Raw genomic sequence first — 21322 nt, 5'->3', positions numbered from 1 at the left:
GGAATACCGATGGTTTATTCAATGGGTACCTACTTATATTTTCTCTTTAAAAAAATCGGCCATTCATTTGTGTTGAATAACCCACTTCCCATGAAATTCGTCAAACGTTTTTTTCAATCACAAATTCACAAAACGCCATCAATATTCATCAGCATTCCCGAAAACTGCCAATCCGCAGTATATCTTTTTATTGCCTAACCTCAATCCAAACACTTTTAAGTCATTAAGAATCAATCTTTCAGCGAGAGTGTACATTGTTTCTGATGATATCGCGGCGAAATTACATGCTAAGTGCAATTGAGTAATTATTAGGTAACTAATTCTCTAATAGTAACAGGTAACAGCCAGTGAAAAACTCATCGCGTGTTGGGAGATCTTAACGGACTTACCCGCTAGTTCCCTACCTGTACCAGCCGTGAGAACAACTCTCGATACAATGGATCAGGTACTTAGTTTGTTTTTACGGATAAAGCAGTAATGTTAGCAAATAATAGCAACCAATTTAGCATTATGCAAAAAACTTGAGTAATACCAATATTCCATACAACAACTGTACTTGATATTTAAGAGCCAATCGTGAGGATGAATGATGATTTGTGTTGCATTGGGGTGTTGAGAAGTGTTGCACTTCTTCCTCCTATCATACTTAACATTTTGGATAACCAGTTATTGTCCATCATCAGGGCAGATACGTAAGTTTCAAGTAGAATGTCATACGTTTATTTATTGAAACGTCGCGTTATGTTTTTTTTAATATTATACGCCTGCACGGGTTTTAAAGAACATGTGATATACATAATAATTTAGTGGATCAGTTGTTGATTGTATACAATTAGACTACTATACACAGATATAAAAAAGTCCCCGTTAAACAAATTAAACTTGCAGAATCGCAAATGGTTTTTATTTTCAGAAAACGTATTGTCTTGTTAACCTAAAATATATATCATCAATCATCATACGCAAAATCACAAATAATGCTGTATAGTTTTAGAAAAATATGTCGATTATATTATAGGGGGTATTCAGGGTTAAAGTGCAATATCTTCGGAACGTGATCCTACATGATGGTAGAAGTCAGAAAATATAAATAGAAATAAAAAAATTTCATACAAAAATAGTTTTCTAAATTTTTTCATACAAATAATTTACCTTTTTACCCCCAGACATCTTAAATATAACGTTGGAATTCTCTATTACTTATCACAATGCTGTTAATGCATTGACAGGTTAATAATATAAACCAATTAAAAAATCCATGAAGGTAACACCAGCAAGGCGTCAATCACAACGGATCAACCAGACAAAGTTAAAACGCATTATTTATTGAACAATCATAATTATTTATTGACAACCGGTATGTGCAATTTATTCAGAGTACAGGGTTAATCAAGGGAATAAGGGGTCAATCAAAATGGATCAACCAGGCGCTATTATCACCCATAGTAAAATGCACAGCGATAATTATTGAAAGCCGGTTTGCGCAATTTATTCAGAGTTTTTTTTAATGTAAACTATTTACACTTAAATTTAGACATTCCGTGCAATGCTTCACCTGTTAGCGGTTCTTTGGATTAATTACGTGATGAAGTATAGGTATTTCATCTCTGTTGTAACCATTATTACCTACGAATGTACTTTTTGTGCACTATTTTATAGGATTTTTATTGTGTCAATCAATCAGGGTTTCGAAGTTATGTAAATTCTATGTCCACTGACCTATAATAGCCATACTTTTCTTCTGAATTTTGAAACTGATAACAAATATTATTAAATTCTTATAAGTATGAGAACATAGCTTTCCCGTAACATCATGTTAGGTACATAATTTTGAACATCTAGCATTAAATCCATTACCGTCAAAGTTACTCTAAAACAAAACGAGAATCACTTTTTGCCACGTTCAGTGTTTGCCATTTATACAATTTGTGGTAATTCTATTTGTTTAGTTGTCACCGGTGATTACACAAGTAGATCTAGAAGCAGCAACTTTACAGAGGCTCGTGCTCATGTTCCTCGGTGATCACTTCTCTATTGCCCCATCGCATCGGTGAAGCTGTCTAGAACAAGAACAAAGCAAATAGACCAAGCAGTTCAGCAAAAAACCTCCGTAGCGACAACATCTTTCCCTGCTTTTGAGATACACACCTCACGAGTCACTTCACACGATTTCTTCACGCTCTTCGCTCTCGCTCCCTCATACATTTCCACGTCTCTCTGTCATCCTTTATTTTCTTTTGTCTCCTTTTGTTTTTTCTGGCGTTCGTTTGTTTTATTGACTGTGGTGATAAAACATTCTGTATACACCTACAAATGAAGTTGTTAGCTGTTGTTTTGTTTTGAATGTCTCTTTCTGTCGCCTCGGTACATAAACTATCCGAGGAGTAAGTTACTCAGAGAGATGGGTCTTGCACCTACATAACATGTGAATTATTTACGCCCAAGAAGGTTGGCGATATTTATAAACCCTTGACATCATCATCGGGCGTTAAAAACATGGAGTAGGAATATCGTGCCAACCGAATAGCCCTTCTCAGTTTTATGGTATTAATAGTGCAGGTCAAAGAGCATTAACATCAATAAGCATCAAACAGATTGAGGAAATAACATCCAATTGAAGTAATTAACAATTATTGACTTACCGTTTTGAGGTGGTAGGCACCGATCATGATATGACGCGATTTTTCCCACCGAGATTCGTCACGACCCACGTCCGCTACTTCGTGGTGTGCTGACTGCTTATCCCTTCACTGAACCAGCTTCTTGCTGCCATTGCCTTCGTTAGAGCCTCGTGAATCGTGATGGTTCGCCAATACTTCTATTTGATCAAAACTCACATGATTTCACTGGAGCATGCACAAGTGTTTTTCTCAATCAAAGTGATGTGTGGTAATCGTTCGCTCTCGATCGTGCCAGGGCATCTAACGTTTTTTTGCTTGGTCATTTGGAAACTTTGGGTGGTAAATAACAGTAGTTAAAATTAAAAATCCATTACTATAAATTTATTGAATACTAGTAGTTTCTACTTGACTGAGTCCGAGTTTCAACACTTTTCTTTTTCTATAAGAATGAAAAAAATGAAAAATATGGAATGAACAAACTGTTATCTTGTTTTATATTTTGATAGATAAAATGGGATTGAAAATCTCTATAGCTCATTTTTTTATATTTAATTAAAATCAAATTTAATATAATTATTAAGTTCTGCAAGTATTTTTTGGTTTTTGTTAATGTTACAGCTGTTTCGGCTTTGAAGGCCATTTTCAAACTGTCAATTTTTCCATCATTTTCAAAAAAAAAATTTCACCATTTTCAAAAAATACTTGCAGAACTTAATAATTATACTATTAAATTTTATTTTAATTAAATTTTAAAAAAATAAATAAATTGGAGTTCTACGAATTAAACACAAAAACAATAAATAAAAAACACTATGCTAGTAATATATATTTTTTTATTATAGTGCTTTCACAAATTTTAAGGTACTGTAATTAACGTTATGTCAAAATCTTTTTAAAAATATTTTTTATCAAATATTTTTTGTAAGAACATATTATATCGTAGTCATAATGTAGTAATATTTTTTGTACACAGTGATGAGTATTTTTGGCACTGACAACGTAACACACGTAATATGAAACGTCGGTATGTTTGGAATATTAACATATTCATTCAGCCAGACAATAACTGAATACATTGAAAAGATTCTGTTTCTACTTAAACAAACAGTAATTTTTACTGTTAGGTCAATCATCTACTGCATTGAATTTCAATATTGCTTTCGCTTCTTTCAAAGGAACAGGTAGGCCTGAATTCCACGTGTAGTTTGCGTCAAGCTTTTGTTATTTCGTGCATAGTAATTAAAAGTGTTACAGGTTTAGAATTTTTGAAAAATGAATCATTATAAAATAGACAAAGTGTCTGAAATAATAAATTAGTAAGGATTTTCAAATATTTAGTAAAAATTCTTTTCGACCCAGATACGAATATTTGCTCAGATTTACTCAGGTTTTGGTGTCTTCATTACTTGAAATGACTTGAGAAAAAAAAATCACAGCTAGGTCCAAAAAGTAGATATTTTATACCTCCCTATATCCCATCTTCTTCTTTTTCTCTGTCCTCCAGTTTCTTTTCAATACTCAACACTCCCCAATCAGACACGTCGTAGTACCATTGGATACTGTCGACTCTCGTATTGTGTCACATAAAAACGTTCGTGATTGCACCGTATAATTTTTTTCTCCATAATTATGAAAAAAACAAAATTTCGATTATTTCTGTCTGACTTGAACAGTTGATGCGGTGATATGACTTCACGCTGAGGAATGCTGAAATTTGCATAAGAAAATATTCGGTCACAAAAATTTGTTCGCTCGTGATTCTTGATGTAATCGTTGTCTTAATATGTGGGAGAGCAGAAGTGACGTTTGAAAAGATTTACGCAATTCTTTCATTAAATCCTTTGGCATGGAATTAATAAACAAGGCAGGATTATTATCTTTCTCCAAATAATCGCCCACTGTGATCAAAGTATCAAATGTTGACCTCAAGAAAACCAATAAATATTAACCGTTGTTTTCTTTAGATGTGTGTTGCTGAAATTTCTTAAAAATTTCGGCATTATTATTTATAATGCCAAAATTTATAATATTAACGTTTTCTTTTTATTATTATTTTTAGTTTTTTATTAAATTTTTAATTTAAATTCTAACTTTCTAGTTGGGTAAGGGCATATGTAAATTATTATGAACGCTGAATTAAATTAAATCATTTTTTTAAATTTATATCCTAAGTTTTCTATTCAAATTAACCGGTGGCTTCATCAATGAATGGCATATTAAAAAAAACATACAAATGTGAATTTAAATTGGTAATCAATACCACATTTTCTGCGAAATGGCTCTACCAAAGATAATTATAACTTCTCCCATTCAAAATATTCAATATTGGAATCCTGCTTAACGTGGAATGCAATTTAGTGAACCTTATTTATTTTTGTTTTATCAGCTACTTTAAAAAGATAATTCTGTCAGTTAAAAAAACTAAACAACTAAATATGCATTCAACAGATTTATTCAATAACCCACGTTTTCTGCAAATCCACCATTTGACTTTTGATCCCGGATCCACTGCATATATTTCATCTTTAAATATACCTCTGAAGTCTTAGAATTCCATTTAACATGTACACAGATATCTACGGCCAAAATATTTTAAAAGGTTGAAATAAGTCATGCTTGTTCTAAAAAAATTAATAAAAATACATCAATTATAACATTAAAAAAAAATAATTTGCATTATGCTTCACAATTGTTTTAAACTTTTTTCTGTATTCTAAGTTGTTTACGCATTATAACTTTTTGTTAATTGCTAAAAGTAAATATTTTGTCTATCAATTTTTTTTTCTCTTTTAACTGCCTATTTGCCTAAAAGCTTTTCACCTTGAAAAAGGGCTCGTCCAGTTGTTTTATTTGATTTTGAGATACAAAATTTACCAAACTGACTCGGAGGAATTCAAAAATTCAGAAAAATGGATTCGCCAAAGTGTGTTTGAATTTGAGATATCTACAAAATTTATCCAAACCCAGGAGAGGATAGTGGAAACATACTAAAGGAAGCATCTACAATCAGAAAAAGAGACAAGTGCATTACAGATATACATTACAATGAAATTAAATTTAACTAAATTTACTAACAAAATGATTATGTGTTTTGTTTGAATTAAAGAAAAATGGTAGAACCTGCAACAATAAATACTAAGTTCGCGATCCCATTGTGAAATAACGCGGGCTTCAGATAGTATCAACTCGTTCCACGCGATCCGTATGAAAGTTGTTTTTGCTTTAGTATTTGCTATCTGCTTGTCTAAGTAAAATACTTGATGATGCGCCGGTAGAACAGGAATGTTTGGGATGATCAAATAAGCACCACAATGGTCATCATTAATAATATTAACCGGTACGTATGAATGTATTTTACATCATCCTCTCTGACGGGAGGGTTAAAGGGCAGGGATATTTAATAGTTTAAGAATCCCTCTGATGAATCAGTGTGCCGCCGAGTATTGAATAACCTTATAAATAAAATAGATGCCCCAAGTACTAGGACACGTGAGATAAATTCGAGAAATAAATGTAATGCTTACACACTCCATTATATCACCGTGAACGCGAATTGTTCATCATATCTCACTTAATACCACGTACGTGCTCAGAACATTCTGATATAATCCTGCTCTGTTAAAACATCTCTTTTTGTTGCTTGCGTATTTTATAAGAGAGAGAGAGAGGTTACAACCGATCTATCAGCGGTACGCATATGTCTGTAAATCAGTTAAATAGTCCTACCGCTGAAATATCTTTTATAACCTCTCTTTTTGTTACATGCATTGTTTATGATAAAGAAGGGGATGGTACAATAGATCTATCAGCGGTAAGCTTAGATATTGTAAATAGTTCTGCTGCTGAGAGCTCCGTTGCAACATATCTTTCCATTGAATGCGTGCTTCATGAGTTAGAGGGAGAGGTAACAATGCACTGCTTCGGTGAACTCCTTTGAAATGATATTCATTTCATATTTGCCACATAGTCCTTGTCGCCTTCTAGAACCAGACCACGGCTTATGATTTTATTTTTCATTTAATGAACTATGGAATTAGCAGCCTTCGCAAACGATACCAACAACTCGAATCAGATACTAGCTAGAAACCCACACAGAACTTAATATTTATGCATATAAGTCCACTAATGTAGTTTCAACGTAGGGACCAAACCTCTCCCGTAAAATTGGTTTGATTTTATCAATTAGATTTTATTTTAACTAAAGCTTTGGATTATTGTATATATTAGTTTTACTTAGAATTTCCCTGTAATAAGGCAATTGAACGATTTGGTTTATCTCTCATTAAATATTATGTTTACGAAATATGTTTTTCTTGATGTAAAAATCGAAAGTAAATAGCTAAAAATATAGTTTATTTCTTATTTTTTGACAATTAAATGAATATTTTAAAGCTCCAAAGGTAAACAATATTGCAAGAAAAATATTTACGCTACCCTGCCTTAACCCGCCTCACAATGCTGCCCAACTGGGTGGCGACGAAACTCCCCTGCTTTACATTGTACAGGCAGAAAAACGGTTATTTACAGACAGAAAAAGCTGTGCGAATATCATGTCGCCAGAGCTCACCGTTGGAGAGCTTATCCTGCAACAGCAAGCATAAGTTGTATTGTTATGATTAATGTAGTTTTAGCTTTGTTTCATAGCGTTTTTCCACGCGCAAGGAGTAGAAGGAAATATTTAATTAATTTCTATTACTTTTAGTTAAAGCGATGCCATACGTAGTAATGCAAAATCATGTGTTTTTGGTTTGAAAATTTGGTCACCTAGAAATGTTTCAGATAATAATAATAATAATAAATTGGATAATTTGTAAAGCGCCGTTTTTGTGAAAAATCACCTCAAGGGCGCTGTACAATTTATTTCCTAGGATCTACATTTGTTATTTAGAAAAGATACCAAAACATACTTACCTGGCAAGTCACTTCCGACAAACACACTTATATTAAAAAGTTTATGCTTATAAAAGATAGAACTGCAAGCAGAGGACACTATATCAAAAAACACTGGTCGTCGCATGATCTTAAGTCTGCTATAGTTTTTATTTTTATTCAAATGTATTTTAACTGTCTTAATTAAATACTAGATGCTTTAATTAAATACTGCGAGTAGAATACATATTGGCCTCTGAAATAATCGAGTATTTTTTATAGGTCTTTTTAGAGTCTTTTTTTTAAGTCTTTAAGAAAAAAATAATGTAAAGGCCTATGAAAACTGCTTTACAGTTCAAAATCTCCTACTTACGAACCCATTTCCGGTTATGATTTTATTTTATAATGTGCCAAATTAAGTTATTTATAAAATGATCGAAAAACAATTAAATATTTATGCCTGAACATACACAAAATATAATAAAAGGCACTTTTTGGCCATGTTTTTTTCATGCATAAATCAAAACAGGCGGATGGTGTTAAGCTGGAATTTAAACCTTATCACCATCTACGCAAGGGTTGTTATTGATAGCGGCTCAATTTAAAATATTACACGACGTAGTGTATCGCCTTAAGATATGAATTATTATCTATTACAATTTGTGTTTAAATTTCCGTCCGTCTATTCGATTCGGTACAATTCACTTGACGTAACTGTTTTCGGGCTTCTGTTCACACGTGCCTCCTTGAATTCTAACGTGGATACTGTTCTCGGAATCGGGCCCACTCGCAAAGGACAATCGTGGCTGTTCCGTCATCAAACTGACGGCCAACTGTTCTTTTACCGAGTAAACATTCACACATTCACAGCAATACATTATAATATAACCAACGCTAATAATGGATGAAGCGATCGTTGAACCTCCATTACTTATATTCGTTTAGTAGGCTGTAAAATCGTAGGCGCTAATGCGAAGAAAAAAATATTTGTATTAGGTTTAATTTTATAAAATAAAATTTTATGATGGTCGTGGGAAACAAAAATATTTCATTATATTTGTAAAATAAACTTATTTATTTATACTCTGGTGTGTCCTTTTGGAGTCATTGATTTTTTATAATATAATATTATAAAAACGTATTTGGTAGGTAACTTGGTAGCTTCTGTCATACCTATTTTTTTGAAGTGAAACTTCTTTACGCGCGTTATGCATTTTCGAGGACCGGAGTAAAACCGACTCATGACCGTCACGAAAAACCGTGATCATTTCGCTATAGGAGCCTAGCTAATATTATATACCTAGTTTAGGTCACTCTCCAAACTCAGCTTCGCGGTCTAGAGGCAGAGCGCCCGACTGTCGTCGTGAAGAACCGAGGTTCGATCCCCGCTTTAACTAATTTTTTTTTTCTTTTTGTGATTTTTTTTAATACGAGGAATAGTGATAAAATGCTCTCGTGCTGCGACTTTGTCAGGCATACATATAAGAAGATATCTACATGATTTGTAATAATGTAGAAAAAAATTACATAAATTTGTTAATTTAAACCGAGAGTCTCCCGAAATGTCTAAATCCATTTAGTGAGACTCTAGACCGGCAGGTGTTCACTCGAGTAATTAGCTAGAAGTAACGGTCGGTACCTATATGATATTTTGGTCGAAATATAGCTTACAAATCGAGCCGGTAGAGTCGCTTGGTATTTTGATTAATTATTTTTATTTTGAATCATTAAAATTACTAATCAAGGCCGATAACGCGACTAATTACCCTCGTAGACGTGCGTGACAAGTTTTTTTTAGTAAAAAACACAGCCGTAAGTGAGTTTTTCAAAATTTAGAAATGTTTTTCAAATTCAGACTCCATACGGGTATGAGACTGTTAAAAGACGATAGATCTTTTCCGAAACGGACAAATATACGGAAATATTTTGAAAACGAAAGATATGACTTCACACTGCCGATATATCTTCGATTCGACCCTATATAAAGCGTTAACGAGACGAAGTCAATTGAGGAGTACACGTTGTATACGCGGTTCTCGTCGCGCGAGATACCTCTCCTCGCGGTCTAGAGGCAGAGCGTTCGACACTCGTTATGCAGGACCCGGGTTCGAATCCCATATTTTTATAACTTTTAATTTTTTTTTATCACATGCTACTTATAAATAAGTCAATATTAGGAATTTTGTTAAACGTTCATTTGTTAACAACACGCCTATAAATAAATTTATGCTTTTTAAAACAATAATGTACAGCATTCTGAATAATAATATGAAATGAAAAGAGAGAGAGAAGAATACTAAAAGTTTCACTTCCGTCGTGCGTAGGCTTGCCACACACTGTATTTTTTTATTTTTTTAGATATATGTAGAAAAATGTATCGCATGTTTTGTGCATAGATGCAAGAATTTAGCTATAGGTCCCACGCTTGTCTTCTTGTTTCTGAAGTCAATAGGTATTAATTTATAAATAAGGATTTCCATCTATTTTTAATGTAGATAATATAATATAAAATTTAAACATTTCACTTGGGATAATTTATTTTTTAGGTTATTATTTTTCGGAATAACTTATTGAGTAAAACCTCAAATTATAATATTTAAATATTGAAGACAATATTAGTGATTTTTAAACGCAAATCTGAAACAGAAAAATCAGAAAAGGAAACGGTCACATCTGGGACACGAACCCAGGACCCTTGTCTTTCCGGGACAATGCTCTACCAACTGCGCTAATGGGACCCTATCCTCATCGGTCACTTTTAACTGTATCATACTTCGAATAAGAACTACCAACGTTGTCTTCATTATGTCCCTCACTAATCACTAATATTGTCTTCAATATTATTTTTTAGGTGTTGATTCAAGTTGAGTACATTAAATTCCTTTATTTTAATGCATATAAAATCGAACAAAACAATTTTTCTCACTACAATACATCAACTTTTATTAAGAGATATATTTAAAAATATATTATATAATTTTTTGGTTTGACAGAGGATTGAACCTTCCTCCCTAAACACTAGCTCTCTTTTAAAACTATGAAAAAAATAGATAGACTTAGGATTCAACTTTCCTCCTCCAGCACTGGAGTCAACCGAGCCAAATCCCGATGGGTTAGGACCGACATTTATTTCGCATATTAACTACTGTAATGTCATCCAATTTCAGAGAAATGCGTATACGTCCGCAGTGTACGCGTGTTTGCCACCAACTATAGAATGAATTGTCATCGATAACGAGTCTATCTGCGAGTTTCAGCTCGATCTGGAGTCGGAAAATGGGTTAATTTCCACTTCCAAGATTTGCATTAATTAATTCACGATAACAAAAGTTAAATTCAAATAGATGAATTTAAAAATGGTTTTGTAGTACCTATCTATCTACCTACTTATCTTGTAATTATAATTTTTTTTAAACATTCGTAATTTCGTTTTTTCACATTTGTGTGGCAACCCTAGTTAACAAAGCCCATATAAATCCGATTCTAGTTGAACCCGACAGGTCATCCTCCCACTTTGTACTACGCGGATACAATCACCAATATCTCAACTATAGCCAATCTCTAAACTTGACCTCCAACTCTATACACAGGTACAGTCTGCCCATAGGCATGTTCAAACACACTTAACAAGGCAAGCTCCACGTCCGAAATGACATGACATTCACATTTTACAAGATAGTGTTTTTTAATAGTACCTAATAGTGAAAGTAACCAATCACGAAAATGCAAGTAGGTACGGTTACTCAAAACACAAATGAATTTCATATTATATCATGTATATTTAAAAATATATAAATCGACTCGTATTGCTGTGAAAGGTTGTATGAAATTATAGTCGTTCAAAAACGCGTTCAATTTTATCTTCATAAGTTAACATTTTAAGGACCGTAATAAAAATTTCAATTGAAATATCATAAACTCCTGTCGCTAAATTCAGGCTAATCTTTTTGTTTCTTTTTAAAGTTGGGTTAAGGCCATTCATATAATCTTAAAACAACGTAATTATATAAATATAAATATTTTGTACGTAGGATTAACCAGTTTTGATGGCCTTTACATCGTAAAGTTGCAACCTACTACATACAACAAAATCGGCAGACTTATCAACTTGTGTGAAGCTTAAAAATTCTTACAGGAAGTTAAAAATGGTATAAGAGGAGAAGTATAATGGATTAATTTTATACTTAATTTAAAACTAATCAACAATTGTACGCCTGGGGACCTAGAGTTACCTTTAGCTCCCACCAGATTATACGAAGGAAGAAGAATATTTTGCGATAAAGTGCTCTTGCAAAAATTAAAAAATATATTACCATCTCAAATATGATTTTAGATTTTCACGGCCAAAAGTATTTTTGTTATTTGTTTTTGGGGTATCATGCCGTGTTGCGCTAACTCCATCTTTAACCAACGTTACAGTGTCCATCATCAGGGCAGATGTGATATTACCATCTCAATTTATCTTAATCTACTTCTCAATTGGCTTTGTTTAATAATTCGTTGAAATGGTACACTTATTTGTCAAGGCTTACGTAATAAAGAAGGCAAGAGGTAGGAGGTAGTGCATTATCCTGTTCCCGCGATTACTTTAGAGACCATCAACAACTGGCGTCACTTTGGGTCCCCCAGCCTCTCCTTACAAGGCGCTCGCTGTGAGTGGGCGAGACTTTGACTGTCCGCAATGTTAAGGTCTTCAACTACTAACAAGTCTGTCTAATCCTATATCAACGGACTTGAACGAATTGTTCCCCCTTTAATTGAGGCCACCGTAACACAAAAATGCGACAGTTTTTTACACATGATTTTGTTGATTTAAAAAATATATTAAAGTGGTTAGATATTCTAATCACTTGTTTTGTTAATGACGTACAATTTACTCGCGCTTTGTAGCAAAATGATCATTACTAAGCATCTTATAATATTGTTACAGCGAAGAATATTGGCAATATAACGACTTGGAAATATATTATATTCTCTCTAACATCTCCTTTCTTGTAAAAGTTGCATGAAACAGAAAGAGTGGTCAAAATGGAACTCAAAATATCAGGACCATAAAAAACAACTAAACGCGTAAATAGTTTCTCAGAACCTTTGAATATATTAAATACGCATAAATATAATTTGATAGAAGGATTTCCACAAATATACCAAGAAATACCTAATTAACTAAAATAATTCATACGATTAGTTTTCACTGCTTTTGATTTTTTAATGTTCCTCTCGTATAGAAGCTGGCGCTTGTGTCTAGAAGAGTGGTGAGCATCAAGATTGAGAATATTTAGTGTTTGTAATTATGAATATTAAAATTTATAATTAATTAAAAACATAGTTTCATCATTTTGGTATTTTTACATTGAACTTCTCTTTAATTGCTTTTAGCAGGTGTTTATCGTTTTCTATTGTTCTGATATTTTCGGGTAGGCTGTTGAATTTATTTTTCCCTAGATATATGTAATGATGTTGAGCAAAAGTGGTGTTGCATTTTTGTGTAGGAAATATATGTTTTTGACGAGTACGATTTTCAGTTAAAAAGCTGTGATTTTGTTTTTCTTTTGTTATTTGAGTTATTATGTTTTTTTGGATAAGATCATCTAATGAATGTAAATCATCACCAGACGATTCAAAATGAGGTTGCAATCAAGAATTAAGTCTCTTTTATGAACCTAACCGATACATAAAAGTATATATTTTGACAGTGCAGCAGTTGTATGTAAGCTACAATTAATAATTACGTAAGTTACGAATAGAAGTTCCGCGGTGTGGTAACTGGCACCCACAAAGAGGCGATGGCTGGTGTATGGTGCTGCATACCGTATTGCGGTGACACCAACGCGGGTGCCTTGAACAACTTCAGATCATGACAACACCAGACCTGTACACAGGGTCATCACCTCTTCCAGAAGTCTGGAATACAGAATGGACCTTATTAATCCGGTTATTGGCGAAATTTCTTGAAAATCACATACAGATTTGGACAACTACTGACTTATACATTTATTTGTCAGTCGCCTGCATCAAAACGAGAAGAAATTACCGGACCTCAACTAACGACGATTTAGAGCTAACGATTCCTCACTTATAATAAAAAAATATTGTATTTGAGAAACATTTTAAGTCTGAAGCTTGACACGACAGCTGAGTGGTTAAAACAAACACCTGGGTAACTGAAGGTATCGAGTTCAAACTCTGGTCACCGCAAAAAATACATTATTTCATAAGTTTTTCTGATGCACAAGATGCGATGTTTAATACATTGTTTCAACATTTTTGAACGGTAATACTTTGGTGATGGTCATTTCAATGTCTGACTTTAAATACGTGTTTTTTTCTTTCCTCTCAACCCTGGAAACTATTTATGTAACGTCTGGTATCGGTAAGGTCCTTAAAAGGGTTGGCTTGAGAAATACCATTGACAAGAAAATCATGGGCGGAAACGGTACGACCAGAATTTCGTTGCTGTCAACGTAATATTTCAGTTTGTCAATTGCAATAACGGCGTGGTTATCATTTCATTTAATTGTTTTCATAATTTAAACTGTAAAATATATCTTATAAACATGAAGTCATCATTTCTGATAAGGTATACATAAAAAAATGATGATCTAAAATGTAATATTTTTAATATTAATGTATCTTTATTCCTTATATTACAGTAAAAAAATATATTGATTTCTGGCAACATATTTGTTTTAACTGTGTTAATTTTTTAAATATATTTAATACTACTACTCTATTTCAAATACACTTTTCGATTACAATTTATCGTAAAAGACAGATCGAACGAAAACGTGTATATTTATAAAAGCTCTTAGCTTATTCTAAGGGCCTTACTAATGAACCAGCTTAAACTTTTACACAACTGATAAACAACCATTAATATTGTAAATGGTTGTTCATCAGTTGTGAAAAATTTAAAACACGTTTATTAATAAGGGGGTTACTGTTTAACGGGGATTTAAGAGCTGCATAAATCGTTGTCGGAATTTCTTTGTAAACTGAAAATGTTTTCGTTTACCTTGAAATTCGAAACAGAAAAGCTATATAAATTTTATGACGCCAGAGCTCACCTTTCGGAATTTATAAATAAATTTCTTATTTAAAGTCAAATATTTCGTTTTCGATATTTTTATTAAAGGCTTATACATATTTTTACACATACGGTTTATTTTATTAAATTTTTGTCATATCCATTTGTGGAATAGCTCAGGTATGATCTTAAACGGATTTTTACCCGCTTTCTACATAAATATCAGAAGAATTTTAATGTGCGTTTTACCTATAGGAAATCGATTAATAAATATTTGTTTCATTGTACGTTTTCTCTGTAACCAACGGTGGATTTCCTTTGGAGATTTCTAAATAACTCTTTTAGAAATGATTTCAAATTCGTATTCAATGTTTTACTATGTATGGGGAGCACACGCCGATTGCAAAAGAGTTATTACAAATGTTAATGATCGCTGATAATAACAGTTCGCTTTTGAATTGAATTAGCGGATCAAATCAAAGATAGCGGCTTTAATTGTATTTGTGGTTTCGTCATCGAATTAATACGCTGTTGTACTTAATATGTTAACAGTTAACAATGAATTGTATGAAAGATGTATGGTAGTCTGATCAATGTATTTATAAACTACAATAAAAAATCAAAATCAAACAAAAAGATCTGTACACTCGACATGAAAATGATTTTTTTTCATAGGTTCATTAGATTCATATATGATTGTGAATCGTGCAAATCCGGGTAACTTATAGTCGGTAAAATCAGTTAAGCTGAGAACGTTTTACAAAAATGAATGAAACAGAGTCGTGACGATCGTTACTTATATTTAATACTTTCTCTATCATGATACAACATGTTAAATTGCCTCAATCAGATGACTAGCTCGGTAAAGAGACAGTTTTCAACTACTGCGCAAAATGGTTATTTTACTTTTATTTGAAATTGTACCTACATGGTCTAACCGGGGCTAATGGAACCATATTTTAGAAAATGATTTAAAGGACAAAGGAACTGCGGAAGACAACATAGCAGGTTAAAAAGTATGTAGCGATTCAGATCCGATCACTAAATATAGCTGACTATATTTCAAGGTATTCTCTTGTAAGGACAATTCTAGCAGATCCTACTCTAAAACGTTCTCCGTGGTCGAAGGTAAGACTCTCAACTAGCAATCCAGCGGGTTTAAATCCCGTTGTGCACAAGTACATTTTATTTGATTTATTTAAAATAATAAATAGTATATTTGCGACACCTTCTAGAGTGGTATATACTCTCAATGTCGCTATAGTTTATGACCACAATTCAAATAATTGAAACATATCTTGAAATGGCTTTAGCCGTGTTTGGTGACCAGATCTGAATGGCCAGGCTTTTCCTCTTCCTATTTCTTTCCCTTCCCCACTTCTTTCAGCCTCAGAGCATACCCCAATTGGGGATGCCATAATCTCACTGGCTCCAGACGGTTGGGAGCAGTCGGGACTCTTGCGCAGTATTTACATATAAAAAAAAACAACTTCAACAAAAATATGACTAAAAACTAAAAAAAAAATCTTCAAGATTAAATCATTATCTTGGTTTTTATATATTTGTTTGATATTATATTCGCTGTAAGTGTGCAGAGCTGGCGATGGCGATGGCGCGCTGCTTGCCGTACCGTAAAATAAAGGTGTCTTTGTGCAGCGAGTTGAGTGAGTTTTAAGAGAAAGTGCAGCTATGCAATAAATATCTGCTCACAGAGAATTTGCTTTCGATACTCGATGCCAGAACTAAGGCCAAATCATTTAATCGTTTAAACACACGGAATGGCATTTTCCATTCAAGCTCTTACGTTTTGCAATGATATTTTTCACAACCATCAAACATACTAATTTGTTGCCTTTCTTGAAAGACTTGAGTTTTTATACAGACAAAACTATTTATTCATATTCGTATTGCGTATGTACGAGCACAAGCAAAGAATATGTCTTGATATTTTAACGCGCAACTTTCAAAAAGTGTGTTTTCATAAAATAATTAAATTAACGCCATCTATGTACGCGTAAATTATAACCATTAAATACGAAATCTCAACAGGTTGTGGGACTTATAAATTATTGCGTTTTTTTTATTCCTATAAGGGTGCTATAGGTGCGTGTAACGTGGTATTGCATACCACTTTGAAATAAAATATGGCCATAGGTTAGTACCGTTAGATACATTCATAAATAAAATTGATAGTTCTACGCATTAAACCTGAATCTACTAGAATCATTAAATGCAAAGTATGGAAATAATTCTATAATATCCACAAAGGATTGCAAAACATTCCCTCGGCCGCAAACAGCAGCTAATTGCGTTACATTGCGTGGATTTAACACAGAGTTAGCCGGCTGAAGGTAAGACATTCATTGTTCTTCTTTTTCACTTGGAAATTTTTACCATATTTTTTTGCCAAAAAGCAACATCAAAACAATAGGCCATTGTACTGACCCACTTACTCGACGATGGCAATTTTCATACATGAAGGTGATTTGAGTAGGTAAGATATGGCGTACAATGATTACACCTAGAAACTTATTTACTATTGAAATTGTTGATGTTTCATTCCTTGTGATATTGGCATCATTTGAATACTATCCATGTGATAACGTGTTTGAGTTGTAGCTTGCTTTAATCCAGAGAGATTTTCGAACAATTGACGTCTGAATGAAATGTAGACTGTTTCAACAAAAATTCAACTCTTATGTCAGATTTTGGCTCGATCACTCGCTTCAATTATGAGATCTCTTGTAAAACTCTCATCAGAACTCAAGACTTGCAGACTAATAGTAAAACTCCAAAAAAGAATACCACCATTAATCATTATTAATTTTCGTATAGCTTCGTTTAATGTAATTAAAAAATGTATACCCTTTTAAAGTAGTTTAACGAGAGTTGTAAGTAATTTTCGAGCCTTGTAAAACGCTAAGTTACTTTATATTATAATAAATGGTTCCATGATAACTCAACACAGTGACAATTCAAGAGACTTTTAAAAAGTGATATAAAGTCATTAGAAACGATGAAATTTTTTTAAAACCTACTTAACCTAAGCTAACCTAACCTACTTAATCCAGTTAATAAAGTTTTTGTTTTATCACTTTCCATGACTTTATATAACTTTTTAAAGATTTGATGAGTTATCATTGTGATGATTTATCCGGTCACCATAAGAAATACACGGAGAAAAATGAGTATTGCTAATTTATTAAGAATATCTTAAAATTATTGGTAATCCGGTTAAAAATGGGAATGCATGCCTTAACGAATGAATTAACAAGTTTTATGATAAACTTTTAGTTTCCACCATGTCGGAACACGTGTTCGTGTATCGTCATGATATATTATCAGAGTAAATGCACGTGTTCCGATAACCTTTTTTAACCGGATTACCATAATTTAAAGAGGATCTTAATAAATTAGCTATAGGTACTTAATTTTCTCCGTTTACCAAAAGGAAAAGGAACAATAAAATGTGTTCACTTAAATAAAAATTAATTACACCTAATAATGTTAGTAGATAGGTAGGTAGTAGACTGTTAGAAAAGATAAGATCGAAATACGGAATGGTTAGATACAAGTATGTGCCTACCCATAAAACAATCTAGTTACCCAATTACAAACTGGAGCACAATAATAGTTTTACAGCATTCAACGCACGCCTTGCTGTATTTAACACCTGCCTTATATAATCCACCTTTAATAAGCTCTGAATTATAATCATATAAAAAAAGCTTCGTGCAGCCATTAACGGTATTCGAAGTAAACAAAACTTGCGAAATGGCTGATGACATAATAACGTCATAATTTTGTAATGAATCGCAGCCGCGTAAAGTATTCCATTTTATTTGTTCTGCATTTAATGCACCAACGCATCTTGCATAAAACAATACCGCTGGTAGCTCCGTTGCAACTTCTCACTCTTTCTAACAAAAGATGCGAGAGACGGAAAGAGATGTTGCAGTGGAGATCTCAGCGGCTGAACCATTCTCCGATGCTCTCATCGCGTGAAATTTTTATTGGTGTTAAATAATTTTATCAATAATTTCATTTTCCTGGTTTTGCCATACTTTTATCTGTGTCGTTCGATAATGCTTATTAAATATTTTCAGTTTTTAAATCGTAAACAACATTAATGAGATTCCTTAAATTAACATCAAACTCTTTACGGTTATTCAGTCACATATAAATAAATGGATACCTATCAAAAATAATAAATAAGCACCAGGACATAATTAAATAATAATGGTAATGTGATTAAATTATGGTAAATATTTTGACATCAAATTACCCATGTCGTGGCTTCTGTCAAGAAAAGAATAAAAAATAACAATTATTTTGAGGCTCGGTTTATAAAAATCACACACAATAAACTCTTATCTTAATCTAGCATTTTTGGGGTGAACCACAAAGCCTACTATAAATCTTGAAGTCAATATTATATTTATTTATTCTCTCTACAACTTTTGTGTTACATACTAGTGCAGACCCTTGTACCCAGTACTCACCGAGTACCCAGTGAGGCCTACACTATCATATATTACTTGAAAGTACATAATATTATTGTATAAATAAATTAAGTACTAAGTATATTTTTTCAAGAAGTTTTAGTATAGATGATTTACACGGCTGATAAAATCTCATTACTCGTAATGTTATTGAACATTTTCGATGTCGTCACAGTTCCTCTTTGAGAGCGACCCACATCGGCGTGGGAGTACCTATACATGAGGTTGCCAACCCCTCCCCCCGCCCACCGCCTTCCCAATTTGCAGATCATCTTCAATATTCGCCGAAGTTTACTTACTCAGTTCAAATTAACCTTATTTTAGGCTTTAATGGTGGTTAGAAACCAATACGCATATTACATTACTTATAGTATGGACAAAATGCGGTGATTTGAAATATTACGTAATGTCCATTGTAATATATCTTATATTACTCAACGGTCAATATTGAATTTATCGCTTTCAATGATTTTGAATTGTCAACTAATGTAATAATTTCTATCCATTTATCATTGTATCTATATGGGATGTAGAAAGGTTTCACAAGAAGTGAACGTAAAATGAAACTAAAAATATTTTGCATATTATCATGATCTTATCAAAAATCGGTTGATAGGTATACTTATGTGTAATTTACCTTCCGATATCTAATGCAATGGTAAAATGTTAATAGAAAATACAAACCACATTATTAGCGCTAGAAACGTTGACCATATATTTTCTTGTAACAAATTTATTCATGCAACACATTGCAACAATGGTGTTATATAACTTCGAAAAATCATTAATGTGTCAGCGATCGTTTTGTCTCAATTGTTGAATAACCTCAGATGTGTCGCTATGAGAAGAATAATTAATTACCTACTGCATAGAAAGTAAAATTCTTGCTAAGCGGAATAAATGAATAATTAAAAATTATAAGTATTGAATAGGGACAAACCTAACACGGTTCTTTTTTAAGATTGTTCCGCGTCTATTAAAACCATAATACACTTAATTCTTGTTACGTAAGTTAATTTTGTGAATACTTTGTGGAGTTCAGTAGCAAACTCGCTAAACTACTTCCTTGAGGCGAAGGCGTTGCCACACGTACTGCTTACCAATTTGTACATAGTAATGTGTTGTGATTTGACGCAATAAATTTGGCTGATTTAAAAAAATATATACGTTTACGTGTGTTCAATCTGGTCTATCCGCACACCACGTGCGTGCACTTTGTAGTCATGCGAAAATAAAATAATAATCTTTTAAAATAATATTCGTATGATACACATAATGTAATAATGAAAATAAATTAATAATTTTATCAATGATTAATGGCCTTTCAGGAAATTGAAACCATCATTGATTCAATCGGACAATGAACCCTCAACCCATTCTGGTTATGGTAATGATTCAGGAGACAGACTTTTTCTTTCTTTCGTAAAAGCTCAATCCGCAAAGCCTTATGCAACAAAACCTTTCGGCACCAAGTCAAAATGTTTACATAAATGCATTTTATTATCTCTAATGAGACAGAAGGTTTGGTATAAAGCCACTTCTCAGTTTGTATTCATTTGAACTGAAAAGCTGATCACGAATCATGATCATTCTCTCTTTATTTGTATTGCATAATGGTAGCCGTTAAGATATTGGGCACAAGAATTATATATTACACTGTGATCTTTCTGTGTATTTTATCATAATTTTGACGTTAATAACTCTATAAAAATACCAATTATTATCGCGCGTTATTGTTTACACTATTGCGTAATATGTAATAACGATGTTACGAAGGCATCAATAGATAACCCTTGATAATTTAATCGATATACAATCAATATGTTAGTATCACAGCCGTCTTTCTTTTCAATTACCATATTATAGATAATGCTCGGAATTAAACTATCACAGTGAAATGGTGTTGAATTGGATAAAAATCTGCTAAAAGCCTTTAATCCATTTAATAATAATGTTAAACCTCCAGCTTAAGAAATATTTGAACCCCGCATTGAATATACAACATGTAACTATCGTTCTCACATTTAATAAAAAAATTACATTGAATGTGCAATACGCCTCAATGCAAGGTTGTTTTAAGTGTTTTTTCCGAAAAAATACGTGTGTAGGTTGCTCAAATCAGCGATGCCTTAAAACCGTTACCTTGGCAGAAGTTATATAGAAGCCCAACGAACGTAGTTTACGTAGTAGGAGGTTCTAACTGTTTGATGTTTACCAGTTCTTCCACAGAGGCCGGCAACCTCATCCGGAGGTAAAGATAACAAGACTCCTTATTGTTTGTGTATTCCTACATGCTTTTTGTT

General features: G+C 32.9%; 1 protein-coding gene across 4 annotated transcripts in view; it reads left to right on the top strand.

Moving 5' to 3' along the window:
- The window catches only part of exp (expansion), a 248645-nt gene that overhangs the window by 104514 nt on the left and 122809 nt on the right, over nt 1–21322 (top strand). The window lies entirely within an intron of this gene.

Source organism: Hesperophylax consimilis, chromosome 3 (assembly GCF_061612785.1).
Source record: "Hesperophylax consimilis isolate HC1 chromosome 3, BYU_Hcon_1.0, whole genome shotgun sequence".
Lineage (NCBI taxonomy): Eukaryota > Metazoa > Arthropoda > Insecta > Trichoptera > Limnephilidae > Hesperophylax > Hesperophylax consimilis.
This window is presented reverse-complemented; position numbering and strand designations above follow the sequence as displayed.